Source organism: Notamacropus eugenii, chromosome 1 (genome assembly GCF_028372415.1).
Source record: "Notamacropus eugenii isolate mMacEug1 chromosome 1, mMacEug1.pri_v2, whole genome shotgun sequence".
Lineage (NCBI taxonomy): Eukaryota > Metazoa > Chordata > Mammalia > Diprotodontia > Macropodidae > Notamacropus > Notamacropus eugenii.
The window spans coordinates 167,860,049-167,879,561 of NC_092872.1; positions in this window are offsets into that span (position 1 = coordinate 167,860,049).

A 19,513-nucleotide genomic window follows, 5' to 3' on the forward strand; every position below is an offset into this window, starting at 1 on the left:
ATGCCAGACTTTTTTAATAGGCTGGTTAGTTTTGTTTAATTTTTTGTTTTTCTTTTTCCATCTATGTTTTAAAGAATGATGCTCTGGGAGGGGGAGGAGGTGAAAATATAGTGGGAAATGTAGGAGATGTTGAAATAAAAGACAAATAAAAAATTTTAAAGCCTCTACAAAAGTAAGGTTATAAGTAGATCAGTGTACACATATGTTATATATTTATACCTAATATATCTATGGGGATATATATCATGTATATGCATATTAAGAAGCAGTGTGGCGTAACTGATAGACCAGTGGAATCAAGTTCCCATCTCTGTCATATACATGCTTTGTGACCCCAGGTGAGTCACTCAACCTTAGTTAACCTATGAGACAATATAGTACAGTGGGGAAAGCACTGGCTCTGGAGTCAGAAGATCTGGGTTCAAATCTTACCTCTATTTAAGATACCTGGGCTCAGCCTCATTGTTATTAGAATTAGAGGTGGAGGTACAGAATTGGACCAGATGGTCTCTGAGATCTTTCTAATCCCTAGACCTGTGATCAAGCTCCCATTCCTGAAGTTCAATATGCTGACAAAATCATATGTATATAGAAATACACACAGATGTATATTTATGTATACACATGCATGACAACCTGCATGTTGAAACAGATACACACATATCTATATATACATGTGTATATATACACATATTTTATATGAAAATAGATTTAAAGAACCAGTATAGAAAACAGCTAGAGGGATGTCTTCAGAACCCTCCGAGTCTAACCCTACATGCCTCCAATTCTAACCCTAAATCCTAACATATACCATCTGTATTACCCTGGGCAAGTCACTTAACCTCTCAATGCTCTAGGTTATTCTCTAAGACTATAAGTTGAAGAGAAAGTATTGAAATGCATGATTGAAGGAAGTTTCATCAAGTCGGAATACTTACTATCAGTAAAATCATGTCTAGTCTTTATCTACATACATACATACATACATATATATGTGTGTGCGTGTGTGTGTGTATATGTGTGTGTGTGTGTGTGTGTGTGTGTGTGTGTTTCCCGGAAATAACCCATCCTATAATATACTTTAAAGATACCGTTCTGAGAGGTAGTTTAATTCTAAAAAGGATGCGTGATATGGCCAATGCAGGAATTTATTCCTTCCATTAACACACATTCCAATACCCTCCAACATTATCCATAACTTAAAAAAAAAAAAAAAAAAAAAAAAAGAACCATCAAGTGGCCGGCTCACCAGTGTTGAGTCCCTCCAAAACATAACTAGTGAGGCTTGTCCTTAAACATCCGACATTTTAGGCTATCAACAATCACCTCTTCAAAGCCTTTCTAGTTTGGTAGGATCTAACAAAACTGATATTCCACCAGCATAACCTTGAGGACCCAGCATCATTTCCATACTACAATGAGACATCAGAGGATGGTGTTAGTGAAGAAAACTGAAATAAAATCAGTAAAAAATAATGTTAAACTTGGGGATTGGAACCTATTGTGACATTCTATTGAAACGAAGGGACCTGGTATTATGTACAAGTGCAAACAGAATGGAACTGGCTGATCTTCATGCAGTCTAGGAAAAGGAGAATTGGAAAGCAAGGATGTCAGTGATTTAGGAGGGACATAATAGCTCCCTTCAACATCTGAAGGGCTGTCTCCTAGAAGAAGGATTATTTTTGTTCAGCTTGGTCCCAGAAATCAGAACAAGGAGCAAAAGATAGGAGTTGCAAAGAAACAAATTAAAGCTTTCTGTGACCCTACTTCCTCCATCCCCCATTCTCACCCTGTCCTTTCTTTGTGGAAGGAGGAAACTATGCACGTGGAACAATGCATATGAGACTCTTCCCAATATATTGGTTGGTTTTGCTGAATATTTTTCCCTTTTGTGTATAAAGACACAGCTCTCTTGGAGATAGAAGAAGAGAAACATAGGGAAAAGTAGGTAAAATTAAAATAAACAATGTCACCAAAGCTTGCTGTGAGGAAAAAATTCCTATCTAGAGCCATCTGCAAGTGAAATGGGATGCCTCTAAAGGAAGGGGGCTCCCCCTCACTGAGGGCCTCACAAAAAAGACTAAATGGTCATTTGGGGGTCTACTTTAAAGGGGCTATTTCTTTCAGTATGAATTGAATGAGGTGGTTACTGAAGTACCGGCCAGGCCTTAGGTTGTGTGATTCTACTTTGGCTTTGTTCCTGGCACTGTTCAGGGCAGACGGTGCTCTGATTCACGGCCATAAGTATGGTATTCTGATTGGCACAGCAGGCACATCCCTGGAGCACAGAGCTGTAACACACCAGGCCATGACAACTCACTGAAAGTACCCAGCTCAGAGGAAGTCCAGAGCCTCCTATTGGCAAGAGCTGCAGAGGAGTGGCTGGACAGAGGGCAGCAGGCCAAACACTAAGCTGGATCTCTAAATCTAAAGAGAAAAGGATAACACATGTGTCAAGCTCAGTGACAGAAGAATGATAAGAACCCGTACCTCATGGATGGGGTCAGCGTTTGCTGCCTGGCCCCCAGAGTTTATATGAGGAAGGTATTTTGAAAGTTTCAGAACCACATACAAATGTGAGATAACAAAGATAATTTTACATATGCACATAATGTATGTGTTTATATACATACATATATACAAATATTTATGTACAAATATCTACACATATCTATACCCATACATCCAGAAAATACGTAATGACACATAGCCTAATGAGCTAAGGGTCAGGGAGTCCTGCATTCAAATACCACCACTGCCACTAAAAGCTCACCAACTACTAAAATTGTATGTAACCTTCTGATAACTGAATAGTCTTGGACTGACCCATAGGCAGGAAAGCTTCATGACAACTATGTCCTTCCAGTGAATTATCTGGGCATTCTGGTTCACGACTCAGTTTCCTGTGAGTTTACACAGCATGAGCCAGTTATCCCAGGGCCTGATCACCCCTGGGTGAACAAACCATTGAAATTTCAACCTTGTAGATCTCAGACATCAGACTGTCAACCACAGCGACTCCTCTGAGAAATAGCAGACCTGAAACAGATGCCTGAAATCCAGGACATTAATATGCCTCCTTCCCTTCGTGTTCTGCAATCCCTTTCAACTCCAATGCCTAGGGGCCTCTAGGGTACCTAGCTTAGATCCTCACCTTCACAACCGCCTGATTTTGCCTGTCAGAATGGAAATAATCCAGCCTGGCCAGCCTCAGGGTCCTTCCATGGTGCTGGTTCCTAAGCCTAGTCCAGAGTCACTCATACCCCTCCAGAGGGGTCAGGCCTCCACCGTGGGGAGATCATTATTTTAAAATGTGCCCCACACCTCTGAAAAGTGTCAAAGCACCGAGCAGAGTGAAAATATCAAACCGACACCATGGAAAAACAAATGCCACATCACAACAGGGACCTGACAAATGAAGAAAATAACTTGAAAAAAAAAAAAAAAAAGCTTGAGGCCTAGATCCTTGGCAGGGCAAGGGAGGTGACAGTACAAGTCTCTAGAGGGGTAAATTCCACCAAACTAGGGCACTGCCTACACAAAACTGAGTGCCACTGTCTGGGCAGCACAGGCAGAAATGGATAGGGTGTAGTAAGTTCCAGCCTTCTTCATTCAAGCACCAGAGTGAAAGATTATATGAATTCTGCAAGAGTTAAAAGTACTTTTCCAACATTGAGTCCTAAATATACTGAGAGGCAGTGTGGCATGATGAAAAGGGCATTAAACCTGCAAGTCAGCAGAGAGCCAGGCTCAGGTCTCGCCTGAAGTATGTGCTATTTGACCCTAGACAAATTATTCAGTCTCCTTGAGGGTCAGTCTCCTTATCTTTAAATTGGGTCTATCCTCTTCTCCATTCAAATCAGACGATATATTTTAAGCACTTTGCAGTCCTTAGGATGCCATATGAATGTCAGCTATTATATTATAACAGCTTTCCTGATAATCCATTCAAATATACTTGAAACAATACAGCGGAGTGGGTAGAGTTGGCTGTGAAGCCAGGAATGTCTTCTCTGGTTGTGTGACTATGACTATGATCACCATACCTCTAAATGTTCTAGGCAACTTTCTACAAATTTAAGTTGCTGAGAAGATGTTATCTTGAATTGATAGGAGCTTCTCTATACAAATGAAATTTTAGGTCCAATGCTTATCCCGAATCCCTATGTAATCTATCCCTCTAATGAACTCCTAATGAACACTTTGGTGATACTACTCAGGACATTTGCAATGCACGTACTGACTCCCATTGTCATTATCTGGGAGCATGTCTAATCTCACACACTAGACTATAAGGTTCTTGAGGGCAGGGATGAGTTAATAATAGCTTATGTTTACAAAGGACTTAAAAGTGTGCAAAGAGCTTTAGATAAATGATTTCATTTGATCTCATTTGACCGGCAGTGCCATGATCATCCCCATTTTACAGATGAGAAAACTGAGGCTAAGCAGTTAAGTGACTTGCTTAGGGTCACACAGCTGGTAAACGCAAAGGCAGGATTCCAATTCAGGCTTTGCTGACTCTAACGCAGTCCCATTCATCTTTGTGCCCCACTCAGTGCTTTGAACATAGCAGGTGTTCAATATAAAGTTGATGAATGAACAAGGAAAAGTATTCAATGTAGTGGGAGCCTGACCTAGTCCGCACAGCTAATCTCTTTGAGAATACAGACAGCTTGTCTCTGCAGTAAGACCCAGCCTGCAACTTCACCCAACTCACACAAATTCTGTGCACAACCTACGTTCTAGCCAGGTTGTGTTTCTCTCTATCCAGAGTCCTGCTTTAATCAAGTTCTTAGTGGCCTCCCTTTCAAGAGTATAACCATTGTCTTTCAGGCCCAGAAGTTTGGGGGTTTGTTTGTTTTTATAACCCAGCGCCCCACATCACAAATCACTCCTAACTTCTAATTTTTTTCCTACAAAACCTATCTTTTCAATCCTAACCCAGTTCATTTTTTTCACACCTTATCAAATTATAAGTTAATCGAGGACAGAGACTGTGTCTGATTTTATTTTTCTATCTTCTGGTGCCTAGCATAGCACCCTGTATATAAATGCTTGTTGGATTTATAATCGGAAAAGTACTGGATTTGAAGTCAAAGATGGATTTCAAACCAAGCCCTGATATTTAGCAGCTATGAGATCATGGGCAAATCAATTCCCTTCTTAGTTTCCTTATCTGTTAGTTAAGGGTGTTGGACTACTGCAAGGGTTTTTAATCTGGGGTCCTTAGACTTATTTTAAAATATTTTAATTAATATATATCAATATGTATTGCTTTCCTTTGTAATCCTATATAGTTTATTTTATTCTTTTAAAAAGGCAGTTCTGAGAAGGCAAATATATACTTCAGAACTCTGACTTCATAAGCCAGAAGGATCCATAACATGAAAAAAAATTTCCAGGATCCCTGAACTAAATGATTTCTAAGGTCACTTCTGGCGTAAGATTTCATAAAATTCAATTCCTTCTAAGCCTCCGTTCTCCTACATCAACTACTGAGGAGAGTCAGTGATTCCTACTTTAGAAAACAGTAGTCTTAATAATAATAATAGCTAGTGTTTATATAGCAATTAAAGGTTGGCAAGTAGTTTGAGAAATATTGTCTCGTTTTATTATCACAACAGCCTTAGGAGGTAAGTCCTATTATTATCCCCATTTTACAGATAGGGGAACTGAGGCAGGCTGAGGTTAACTGACTTGCTCAGTGCTGTGTAATATCTAAGTCAGGATTTGAGCTCAGGTACTGCAGGTTCAGTTCTCTATCCTCTGGACCACCTATCTACAGTCAACATATCTTTATATCTTTTCATACAGTATCAATATATTGTTCATCCTTCATTCTCGAAGAGGACCAGTGACATGAGGAGGATGTTGTCTTGAGTTGTGAGTGAATTGGATGTAAGTGCAGCAGGGCCGTGCAGTCATCAGCCTCACTCTTTCCCCCAGAGTCATCAGAGTCCTGTGACAAGACATAGGTTAAGACTACTGGTAATGGCCCCATTGGACCAATATATAATTACTATAATATTAGCACTGATAAACAACACCAAGAAATCTCTTTCCCTAAATAAGTATCCACTCAGAATCACTGTTTACAAGCCTCCCTACTGAGCCAACCAGGAAAGCCACATTCATTCAATGCAAACATCGCCACCCACAACAAATATTAATTAGATGATATAGTGAGATAGACGACAAGCAATGTTCTATCTGCCCCTACTATAATGTACACATGAGGTACATATACTCTCCTACAGATATAGAAGGAACTTGGGTGATAAGAATATATGTGACCAGGGAATGTGTATAGTGGTGAAAGTGTGTGTGGTGAAAGAACGGATGTGAAAGGGCACACGTGCCAGGTACATGTGTCTGACCAGGGCATATGTATGGCCAAGACACCTCACTTCCAATGCTACCCTCAGCAGAAGTGTATTCCCAGTCTCCTCAGCTGCTGGTGCCTTCTTCTGAACTAAGGTAAGGCTACCTTCCATTTCCTCTTCACTTATCTTCTATATGTACATATGAACTCCCCCACTAGAATGTGAGTTCTTTCCTTGTATCCCCATGATTTAGCACAGTGCCTGGCACATAGTAAACACTGAATAAATGACTGAAGGCAAAGACTGTTTTTGCTTTTTTTTTTTTTTTGTATCTCAAGAACTTCGTATGTTGTCTGACAGTAAGTGCTTAATAAATGCTTGTTGATTGATTTGAAGGCAGAATTGCCAACATCCAGTTCTCTGATGTTCTCTGTTATCATCTCTATTGGATGCAGGGTTTGCTGTAGATCAAATCTCCACTTTTCACTAGGCATTTCAGATAATCTCATAGTTTTTTAGCATTGAAGGGTATGGTTTGAGGATCTGGCACTCATGACCCATTCTGTCTAAATCCCCTACTCAAGCTAGAAAACCAGAAGCTTCAAGGGCAGGGATACTGGAGGGAGAAGAGAGGAAGTAAAGAAAAGTCTATTTTGCTTAAGGTAATGAATATGGGGTAAAATCTCAAAAATGACCAAATGATATCTGTTCAAATCCAAGGCAAACTGTTCAACATCATTGTAATACAAGTCTATGCTCCAACCTGATGCTGAAAAGACCAAAGTAAATCAGTTCTATGAGGACCTACTACATGTTCTAGAAATAAAACACACACACATACACACACACGATGTCACAGTCATTGTAGCGGATTGGAATGCTAAAGTAGAGAACCAAAAGATAATTGGAATAACAGGCAAGTTTGACCTTGGCGTAAAAAATGAAGCAGGGCAGAAACTAATAGAGTTTTGTCAAGATAACTCACTGATCATAACAAACACTCTTTTTTGACCCAGAAGGCAACTCTACACATGAACATCACCAGATGGTCAATATGGAAATCAGATTGATTATATAATTTTCAGGCAAAGGTGGAGAAGCTCTATATAGTCAGTTAAAACAAGACCTGGAACTGACTGTGGCTCAGAGCATAAGCTTTTTATTGCAAAATTCAAACTTAAATTGAAGAAAGTAGGGAAAACCATCAGACCATATGAACTAAATAATATCCCTTATGAATTTGAAGTAGAGGTGATGAATAGATTTCGGGGATTAGATCTGGTAGATAGAGTGCCTAAAAAACTACAAAAATATTGTATGGAAGGCAGCAACAAAAAACATTACAAAGACATTTTGTTGGTTGTCAAGTCATTTCAGTCATATCTGACGCAATCCCCATTTGGAATTTTCTAGGCAAAGATCCTGGAATTTTCCAGTGGTTTGCCATTTCCTTCCCTAGCTCAGTTTACAGATGAGGGACTGAGTTAAACAGGGTTAAATGACTTGCCCAGGGCTACACAGCTAGTGTCTGAGGTTACATTCAAACTTAGGTCCTCCTGATTCCAGTGCTCTATCCACTGCACCACCTAGCAGCTGAAGAAAAAGAAGAGCAAAAATGATAAATCTGATGAATTTTTTCAAATAGCTGAGGAAAGAAAGAAAGCAAAAAGAAAAGCAGAAAGGAAAAGATATATCCTCCTGAATGCAGAATTCCAGAGAATAGCCAAGGAGACATAAGGAGAAAACAATAGAATGGGAAAGATGAGATTTCCTCAAGAAAATTAGATATATGAACAGAAAGTTTCATGCAGAAATGGGTGTGATAAAAGACAAAAATGCAGTGATTTAATAGAATTGGAAGAGATTAAGAAGTGGCAAGAATATACAAAAGAATTATACAAGAAAAATTTTAACATCACTTATAATGTACAGTTACTGATCTAGAGACATACATCCTGGAGAATAAAGTCAAGTGGGCCTTAGAAAGTACTGCTAACAATAAAGCTAGTGGAGGTGATGGAATTCCAACTGAGCTATTTAAAATACTCAATATGTCAGCACATTTGGGAAACTCAACAGTGGTCACTGGACTGGAAAAAATAGTTTAAGTCCCAGTCCTAAAGAAGGATAACACCAAGGAATATTTAAATTATTGAATAATTGTGTTCATTTCACACAAGCCAGCAAGGTTATGCCTAAGATTCTGCAAGCTAGACTTCAGCAATACGTAAATCAAGAATTACCAGAAGAGCAGACTAGTTTTCAAAGAGGAAGAGGAACTAGAGACCAAATTGCCAACATTCACTGGATTGTGGAGAAAGTAAGGGAGTTCTAGAAAACACCTACTTCTGCTTCATTGACTTTGTGTGGATCACAGCAAAATGTGGCAAGTTCTCAAAGAGATGGGACTACCAGATCATCTTACTTGTCTCCTGAGGAACCTGTATTCAGGACAAGAAGCAACAGCTGGAACCAAACATGGAACAATTGATTGGTTTGAGACTGGAAAAGAAGTGTAACAAGGCTGCATTTTGTCACCTTATTTATTTAACTTAGATGCAGAGTACATCATGTGAAATACTAGGTGGGGTAAATCAAAAGCTGGAATTAAGGTTGCTGAGAAAAAAATCAACAATCTCAAATATGCAGATGATACCACTCTGATGGCAGAAAGTGAAGAGAAATTAAAACACCTCTTGAGAGTGGAAAAGGAGAGTGTTAAAGCTAGCTTGAAACTTAACCTCAAAAAAATGAAAATCTTGGCAACTTGTCCCATCACTTCCTGGCAAATAGAGGGAGAAGAAGTAGATGCAGTGTCAGATTTTATGTTCTTGGACTCAAAGATCATTGCAGATGGTGACTGGACTGCAGCCATGAAATTAAAAGACATTTGCTCCTCAGAAGGAAAGCCATGGCAAATCTGGACAGCATAGTAAAAAGCAGTGACACCACCTCACTGACAGTGGTCCATGTAGTCAAAGCTATGGTTTTTCCAGTAGTAATGTATGGCTGTGAGGAGTGGCTTATAAGGAAAGTTGAGTGCCACAGAATAGACACTTTTGTATTGTGATACTACAGAAGACTTTTGAGAGTTCCTTGGACAGCAAGTAGGTCATATCAGTCAATATTTAAATTAATTCAGACTATTCACTAGAAGGTCAAATACTGAAGTTGAAGCTTAAGTACTTTGGCCACATAATGAGATGGGACTCATTGAGAAAAACCCTAATGCTAGGAGAGATTGAAAGCAAAAGGAGAAGGGCACAGCAGAAAATGAGATGGATAGATGGTGTCATGAAAACAATAAACATGAACTTGGACAGACTTTGAGAGATAGTGGAGGATAGAAGGGCCTGGTGAGCTATGGGATCCTTGAAGTCCATGGGGTCAAGAAGAGTTGAACATGGCTAAACAACTGAACAACAAACAACAATGAAAATTATACTTTAAGTTGCTGTACCTTACTCCTCTTTGTGTATTGTGTGGTCCAGACAAACTGGACTTCTCTCTATTCCTCTTACATCATACTCCATCTTTCACCTCCATGCTTTGGCACTGGTCACACCCCATGCCTTGAATTCACTCCCTCCTCCCTTCCATATTTTAAAATCCTTTCTTGCTTCAAGATGTACCTCACCCTATTCAAAGTTTGGGGCTTTTTTCTGGTCCCCCTGCCCCCAGCTGCTAACACAGTTACCCTCTGACAATACTTTCCATTTGTTCTGTATATAGGGTGTTCCAAAAATCTTAGTGCATTTTTAAATTTAAAAAATGCACTAAGATTTTGGGGACAAGGGGAAAGGGGAGGAAATGAGCATTTATTAAGTACCTACTATGTATATGCCAGGCACTATGTTAAGCAGTTTGTAGATATGATCTCATTTTTTCTTCACAAAAGTCTGGGAGATTTATGATCCCTATTTTACAACTGAGAAAACTGAAGCAGATAATGGTTAAGCATCTCAGTGCTAGGGTCTATGATCAAATTTGAACTCAGATCCATCTGACTCCAGAACAAATACTGTATATCTCCCCTTCTCCAGTCCAATATAACTTAAGTTCCATCAATTTCTTCTCATATAATCTCCAGGCCCCTCATTATCCAGGTCTCCCGCTTCTGGACCTGCTCCAACTTGTCAACATCCTCTCTAAAATGTGTCATCCAGGATTGAAAATAGTAGTCTAATAGTCTAAATGTGGTCTGACTGGAGAAGAATGCAGTAGAATCCTCACATCCCTCATTCTAGACTCTCTCTCTCTCTTTCTTTCTCTCTCTCTCTCTCTCTCTCTCTCTCTCTCTCTCTCTCTCTCTCTCTCTCTTTTTCTCTCTCTCTCTCTCTGTCTCTTTCTCTCTCTCTGTCTCTGTCTCTTTCTCTCTCTCTCAAGGCTCTTAGATCACAATTGTGCTATTGATGGTCATGTCATGTTCGTATTATGTGGAGCAATAGATTCATATTGAAGCCACTAAAATCACTAGCTCTTTTTTCATATGAACTGTCATCTGACCGAGCTTCCCCATTCTTTATTTATCTATTACATTTTTTAACTCAAATTTACTTTTTTCCCCCCTTATTTAAGGTGGTGCTGTATAGTGAAAAAGGACTCTGGACCTAGAATCATTGAACCTGGGTTCAAATCCTATCTCTGAAGCTTATTAGCTTGGGGACCTTGAGTGATTTCATTTCTCTGTTTCCCTATTCTCAGTTTCCCCATATGTAAGTTAGAGATAACAATACTTGTAGTATGTACCCACACAATTGTTGTGAGTAAATCACTTTGGGGTCTTTAAAGTGTGACAACCCAATAAAGACATTCTCGTGAATATTGTTCCCATTTAAAAGAAGAAGAACTGAGGTGAATTGACATGCCCAAACTCCTACAACTAGGACCCACTGGAGCCAAGTCTTGAACCTAGGCCTCATGCTCTTTTGGCAACATTACGAAACCTCCCTCCCCAAGTCCCCCTACCCTGACAAGACACTTCCACTTCTTCTGGAGCTGCCACCAGTTTCCATCAGCACAGAGCTTTGGCTTTGGAGGATGCCAACACCCGCCCACAAGAAGACAATTTGAGACCCGCCAACTCATTTCACAGGAGCCACCCAGCAGCCCTTTACTCAGGGATGTTTATTGGGAAGAGCAGCCAGGCCCTAAAAGTCTAAAAGAGAAACAAATCCTCCATGGCTGGTTGGGGGGTGGGGTTGGTTGATGGGACAAAGGGAAGACGACAGGGACCTGCTTCTCCCCTGCCTAGACCCCTGGTTCATCTCCTCTGCAACCTGTTTTAGGTAGGTCATGTTTGGTGGCTAAATGAATTGACACTGTCCCTATAAATACAGTTCATATTGTACTGCACATATTTATAAATATACGTGCTGTAGCACCGCCACATTGCCTGTGAAGGATGCAAGCAGGTTGTGATTAGAGGTGAGCCAGCTCCTGATTATGGGTTAATTAGCTCTGCTAATAAACAGCCTGTAGCTTTACTTAAGAAAAAATAACATATTTCATCGGAGGTAGAACAATTACAGTGAATGTAAAATAGATATTTCTGCCTAATGAGCATTTGAAATGCTTTCTTTAGAAAGGGGAAAAACACTTTCCTTAAAAAAAATCCAACCCCCACATTCCCAGTGATTAGACAGCAGTGAAGGGTGATCTTCAAAGGATTTGGATTGGTTTTTTACATTCAAAAAGCTCATCACCAGCCTCCGGAAGGCCAACTAAAGTTCAGGAGGAACAGAAAAAAAAGCCTTAATAAAATCAAAGTTTGATCCCAGTGGGAATTGGGAGTCGTGTGATGAGGAGGAACAAAAGAGCTGCCTTAATTAGCAGTGAGAGGGAAGCCCAAAATGGGTGTCTCCACATGGTAGGGAAGGTGCCAACAGGGAGGGGCCAGGATAGCCCCAGATTATAAAAGCACAGGAAGGCTGAAGTCTGGGTCCTGGTGGGGTTTGTGGGGCAAGCAGAAGCTTCTCCTAACCAGAGAATAGGGAGGGAAAGATAGTGAGAAAAGCTGAGTAGGTAGGGGTTGAGTGAACTGGTGGGCTTAACCAGAAAGAGACAGAGACTGAAGGCAATGCCAGAAATAAAGTAGAGATTCCCATTGGTGCAGGGAGAGCCTAGAGAGAGGCAAGGTCTGGGATGTCAAACTGCAAGGCCTTGGCACCAGCAATCAAGGGACAAGTCAAACAAAGGACACAATTGGAATCTGTTGTACTCCAAGTTCATGACCACATTCTAGCTTCAAGCTTTGCTGTGTGGGAGCATCCCCCCATTAAACCCCGATTTCCATCACTGGGAGAACTCCTTGCACTGTGACCACCCTCATCAGGCTCTATGGACAGGGTTCTTCACCTTTTGTTTGAGTCATGGATCCCTTTGACAGCCTATAGACTCTTTTTCAGAATAATGTCCTTAAATGCATAAAATAAGATATATCAGTTTACATAGGAAATCAACTGTATTAAAATATGCTTATCAAAATCACTTTGTTTAAAGTTCAAAAACCCCATGTTTAGAATTCTCGCTGTTTGAAAACTTCTAGTGTCAGTCATTCACATCCCTGTTAGACAGAGTGCTTACCCATCATCCTTTTTTCCATTAGCCTCCATGGAATTTGTGGGGCAAGACCTGAGGCAGCAGGGAAATATTGCTGGAGAGACTAAGTATAAATAAATCTCTGCTCTGAGAGAATCAGCATCACTGAGGTATAGAAGAGACTTTAGAGATCATCCAGTCCAACCCCCTTATTTTACAAAGGAGGAAACTGAGACCCAAACTTGCTTATGATCACATAGATCATTAGTGACAGAGACAGTACTACAGCCTGGGTGTCTTGATTCCTGATAAAAGCTTTTCTCTACTATAACATGAGGGAGAGACAGACCAGAGGCCTCCAAGCAAAGATGTTCTTGGGTACATGAAGGTAATCGGTGTAGAGGTATCCTTTTTCCTCATAGTTTCCACAGTCATGTAGGAAGACCACAGGAATTTGACCCCCCAAAATTAAAATTCTTCTCTAAAAGAGAACCACACAAAAGAAAATAGTTTCAGATAAGGTAAAAATGGGGTAAAGAAATATTCATGGTTGATGAACAGGAGGACTTCAGAAAGTCCTGGAAGGACTTAAATGAATTGATGCTGAGTGAAAGGAGCACAACCAGGAGAACATTGTACACAGTAACATCCACAGTGTTCAAGGACTGTTTCTGATAGACTTAGTCCACAGTAATGCAAGGACCTAAAACATTCCCAAAAGACTCTTGAGGCAAAATGCCATCCACATCCAGAGAAAGAACTATGGAATCGGAATGCAGAATGAAGCAGAATATTTTCTCTTGTATTCTGTTTTGTTTTGTTTGGGTTTTTCTCATGGCTTCTCCCATTCATTTTAATTCTTCTATGCAACATGACTAATGTGAAAATGTGTTTAATAAGAATGCATGTGTAGAACCCATATAAGATTGTGTGCTGTCTGGGGAGGGAGGAGGAAAGGAGGAAGGGGGAGAAAATTTAAGATTTATGGATGTGATTGTTGAAAATAGGAAACAAATAAATGAATTTATTAAAAAAAAATATTTGTGGATTCAGCAATGAGGAAGAGAAATTAGTGATTTGTTTGACACCCCAGCAGAGCAAATATTCCTTCTGCTTGGTAACAGTCAAAGATAGGACCAGGGGACTTTATAGGGGAAGTGACAAAGCCAGCACTAGGAGGGAACAGTGAAGGCTTCAGCCTGGGGTGGTAGAGGGCAGTAATAACACTTGCAGCACATAAGCAATAGAGGTTTGCTTCTGGTTAGGGAGAAAGAGCCTGGCCCCCATCCTGCCTTATTCTACCCTGTTTCAGCCACAGTCTTGTCCCAGAGTCCAGGAGTGTCTGCTTCCCCCCACAAAGCAGGATACACCCACGCGCCACCTTAGCTTGCCCTTTATGTCATTTGCCCCAGGTGTAAACATCGCTAGCTACAGCTCTGAGAATGGAGAAGTCCACTAAGAAGAAGAATGATTTCATTCAGGGACGTAACCACTGCAACATTAAAGTCTCTCCATACAAAGTGAATGAAGAATAGTTAGTTTGGTAAAGGAAGGAGCCAGCTTCCAACAAGAACCACAGGGTCCTCCCAAACCCAGATCAGGAAACCTCATCTCCTATTGAAGGGGCTAGAACTAAAACTGGAATCTCCCATGGCAGGTCCTTTGAGGATTCCTTTCAACACTATGGTTTCTGAGTCAAGGATCCATGGTATACAGAAGCTTGGCAGCCCCGTAGATAGAGCGACTGTGTGCATGCGTGTGTGTGTGTGTGTGTGTGTGTGTGTGTGTGTGTGTGTGTGTGTGTCCTTTGTTGCCAAAGAAGACCACGCCATCAGAGAAATGATGACATGACTTGCACTTGACTTGGTTTTGAGTGAGGGAGGGCTGTGCAGGTCACCAGCCTCACTTCTCCAGACCCATCTGAATCCAGGGACCAGATATTCATCAGGATGACTGGAGATGACCCAGGATGAGGCAACTGGGGTTAAGAGACTTGCCCAAGGTCACACAGCTAGTGAGTGAGAGCAATTGTACTTTGAGTCAAGAAGACCTAAATCAAATCCTGACCCAAACACTACTTATATGACCCCAGGCAAGTCACTTAGCCTGTTTTTCCTTAGTTTTCTCATTTATAAAAATGAAGATATTAATAGCACGCACTTCCCAGGGTTGTTGTGAGGAACAAATGAGATATTATTTGCAAAGTACTTCACAAAACCCTTAAAGTGCTTTATAAATGCTATTTACTATGACTGTTCCTACTATGGAGCTATGGAGATGCCTATAGGAAAAAGCAGTTATAAACTCTTGCTAACAATAGATTTTGTAATCTAGTTTTAAAAAATAAATTACTATTAATAACACAAGCATGTAATTTTAGGATAAAGATGACCTCAAAGCTCATCTCTTTAACACCCTCATTTTACAGATAAAGAAACTGAGTCCCAGAGATATTAAGTGACTTATCCAGGAGTAGAAGCAGGTTCTCTGACCCCAGATCCACAGGCGTTTCTTCCACATATCAGAGACACCAAACACATTGCATCTGTATGCAGTCCACACTCTCAACTGCTACCCCAAACCAAATAAGAACATAATTGGGAAATATTTAACAAAATAAAAATATAACAAAATAGAGATAATGTTATATTTTAAAACTAAGTCAATAGGTAGCCCATAGGGATTCTTATGGGTAGAATAATGGCCCTGTTTCTGTATGAGTTTGACACCACTGATTTATACATATATATGTATGATTCTGTTGGTTTACAAAGTAATTATCTCACCACCACCTGGTAAGAGATGCAATGTAAATTATTTCTCAACTCTTTATAAATGAGGAAACTGGAGCTTGGAGGGGTGAAATAAGTTGTACATGGTCACCCAGAAGGAAAGCGTCAGGACCTTGATTCAAATTCTGACCCTTTGATTCTGGCTCCTACGCATTATTATACACCACATTTACCTGCAGTTGCTACAAATTCATTAAATGCAACGTGAGCATATCGTTTCTGAGATGGCAGAGAACTAAACGATGATTGTAGAAGATGAGAATTTGAATTCAAATTAGAAAAGGCTTCCTAGAAAAGGTAAAATTGGGGTAAAGTTTTACAAGATGCAGGATGAAGGGAGAGGGAAGGGGATGTGTTAGAAAATGACGTAAGCAAAGACACAAAGGAAAAAAAGGAATAAGATCTGGACCAGGGACAGCAAAAAGATCCACCTTCCTAAATCAAAGAGTCCACCGGAGAGTGATAATGACAATCTCTTCTATTTCATAGGGCTTTACCATTTACAAAGTGCTTTCACCTGCATTATTTCATTTGATCCCCATACCAGTTAGGGAACAAAAGGCAAGGCCAATGACCATGTCTTTGAATTCTGAGATCCAGGATTGCTTCTCTTTTAACCCTGAGCATACCTGTACCAGAGCTGGGAACCTGAGCGGTACTCAATGCAAAAGTTTACAGAAAGAATTCAATTTAATTCATGTAGTCATTAAATTGAACTCTAATAAGGGAGCCCAGGTACATAATGGGGCTAGACGTCCCTTCAAACGTTCAATATGAGTAAGAATGCAAAAATGTTGGGGCCCACAGAATTTCATCAATAATGAAAAGATCCTCTATTAAAATACTTCTTATCACATTTAGTCTTGGAAGCAACATTCTGGATGCTCTTGATCCAAGCCCCTCATTTTATCAATGAAGAACCTACAGCCCACAGAAGCAAAGTGTCTTACCCAGGGTCACATGGCTAATAAGGAAAAGGGCTAGGATGTGAAACCTGGTCATTTGTTTCCAAATGCAGTATGTGTTCTACTCCCCATCAACGTTACTCTTGATTACAATTCTGATTACCACTGAAATTCTTGTTAATGGTTTAATTCTTGGAATGGGAGCCATTTTACATGGCCTACCCTGTAATGGGACAATATTGCAGCTTTTATTTTCCCTGAATAGCCCTACTCAGCACTGCTTTGGCTAATACTCATGGTAGACAAGTAGCATTCGTGTTCAGTAATCAACCTATCGTCAGTTCAGCCCTATGGCTGGGTAGGCCACACAAGAGGAAAAAGAGTCCTTCAAAAAGACTTCGGAATCCCAGACATCAAGATAGAGAGGACTTCAGAGGCTATTTTACAGATGAAGAAACTGAGATCCAAGAAAGTAAAATATGGTTCACCCAAGGTCACACAGCTAGTGTCAAAGGCAGGAGGTAAACCCAGGCCGTCTGACTTTAGAACCATTGCTCTTTCCCTTGTGCCACATTGGCAGGGGGAAGGAGGGAGAAGTGGGGGAGTATAGAGAAAGAGACTTTCCAGGATGGCCAGACTGATGAAGTCCAAGCCCCATCAACTTTCTATTTTATCCCCTAGCACAAGGACGTGCAAAGGCATGTCTGGGCTTTGGTATAAAAATAAACCCTGGGCTGTCAAGCCTGGGCATATTAATGATAATTAATAATTCTCTTTAATCCTCCCCAGCTCTATGTGGGAATCTGTGACATGCTTTGGGCTGGACACCCTTCCCAAACACACTCAGCAGACTCTCTCCATATGCTGAGTATCTCCACACGACAAATCTGGAAGGAGACTTTAGCAGCAATCAATGCCAACTCTACCATGCAGGGCCTAGAGGACAGATGGAAAGAGGCATTTTCTTCAGTGGCAGGGGATGGAATCTTTCCTTTGTCCCTCCTTCCCCCAAGTCATGTGGAAGAGAATTAGCTGTGTTCTCCTGTGGGCTTAAAGGTCGGGGGGAGACTGAAAGAGGAGTGATGAATTTGTTTTAAACTGGAAGGAGCATGAGAGAATATCTAACTCAACCTAGTTATTTTAAAGAGAAAAGAACTGAGTCTCAGAAAAGGTTCAGTGACTTCCTGAAGGCAATACAGCTTGTAAAAGAGCAAAGGCAGAATGCAATCCCACATCTCCTATCTTCCAATCCAGTGGTCTTTTCACCACTCCAGGGCTGATAGGAGAGTACTCTCCAAAGGGGTGATGTGTACACTACAAACCCTTTGGTTCTCACCTCAGGCCTTGACAGCTGCATTTTATGCAAGAGTCACCAAAAGAGGAGCATGTCACCCCAGCCAAGATCTTGAACTGGCCATCCTTCCCCTGTTCTGACACTTACTTTACTTATGGGCAAAGCTAGGCCTACTCTCAGTTCCAGAGAATATTATCCTATTTGACATTCATCCCTAAAAATGGAAGCTTCCTTCCTTTTCCCAGCTCTTGGGTGAGGAGATACATCAGAGATGTTCCTGAGAGGGTCATACTGGTGCAACATTTGGCACTTTTCTGTTTCTGGCCATTATTTCTCCCATTCTTTGATCACTGCTTACCACAGAATCTAGACCACAACCAGATGACACAAGTCATAGAAGTGAGCAGAACAGAGAGAGGAGAGGCTATGCAACTTGTATCAAACAGGACACAAATGCTAGGGACATAAGTAGGAGATTTTCACCTGAAGTGAATACCTCAATCCTTATCTGGGGCAAGCAATCTGAAGCATGCTCTCAATTAATAAGGGGGGAGGGAAGGAAGGGTGTGAGAGGGAAGCTCTCCTCAGGCTACCATCTGCTATCTTCCTATTTTAACTAATTATTCTTGCTAACTAGCTGCTAAGTAAGCTCTGTTATTTCTCTGCTGAGGCAGGACTGAAAGTGCTGTCAATGGCCACTAAATTTAGCAACATGGAGCAAAGGTCTGATTGCCCTGTCCTAGTTATGGCTCTGCTGCAGACCTCCTTTTACAATCATTCCCTAGATCCTTAGTAGTCACTTTTTTTCCTTGTGAGGAGAAGGGCCACACTCTTAGGTGACTCACCTTCCTTCTCCCTCTCTATCAGAGTAAAAGATTCATTCTCCTGCTTTATACTACCTTCCTTTCCCTCTCTTACTTTTCTATGTAAAGCCTTTCTTTCAGGACCCCAAATCACATTTCATTCCAAAAACCTACCCTGAATTCCCCAGGCCTTCAATGACTACTGCCTAGTTCCCCCCACTTTTAACTTTTAGAACTATAGCATGTTAGAGTTCAAAGAGACTGAAGAGACCATGCAGTCCAAATTTCTCTCTTTATACATGGAGATATTAAGACTCAGGAAGGTTGACTTGCCCAAGGGCATACAGCTACCCTGTCCGTACAATTTAGGGTTTGCCTAGTCCAATTTCTCAGATTGCAGAGGCGATCTGGTTTCTTGAAGGTTTGCCAGAGAAGTACAAGATTTGGCAGGTATAATCAAGCTAGAAAGGCTTCCAGTATGAGTTGGTAATCCGCCACATGTGTGCTGTCTGAGGACCAGTTCTCAGAGGCTCATTGCCAGTTTGGCCACAGAGTGATTAATTTTTTTGGTCAAAACTATTCCCAGAGCCTATCTTCTAAGTTATAGAGACAGGATGATCTGTACTGGTGGATGGAGTCCCCACAAACAACAAAATTATACATCATCCAAGTACTAAAATATTGCTATCATGTTATGCTTATATCCTATCTCTCCAACCAAATCATAATAGAAGGGACCACCCTCTATATCTCTTTCAATATCACAGCAGACATTCAATAATATTCATTTAAGTGACTTGCCCAGAGTCTAACAGGCAGCAAGAGGAAGAATCAGGATTTAAACCCAGGT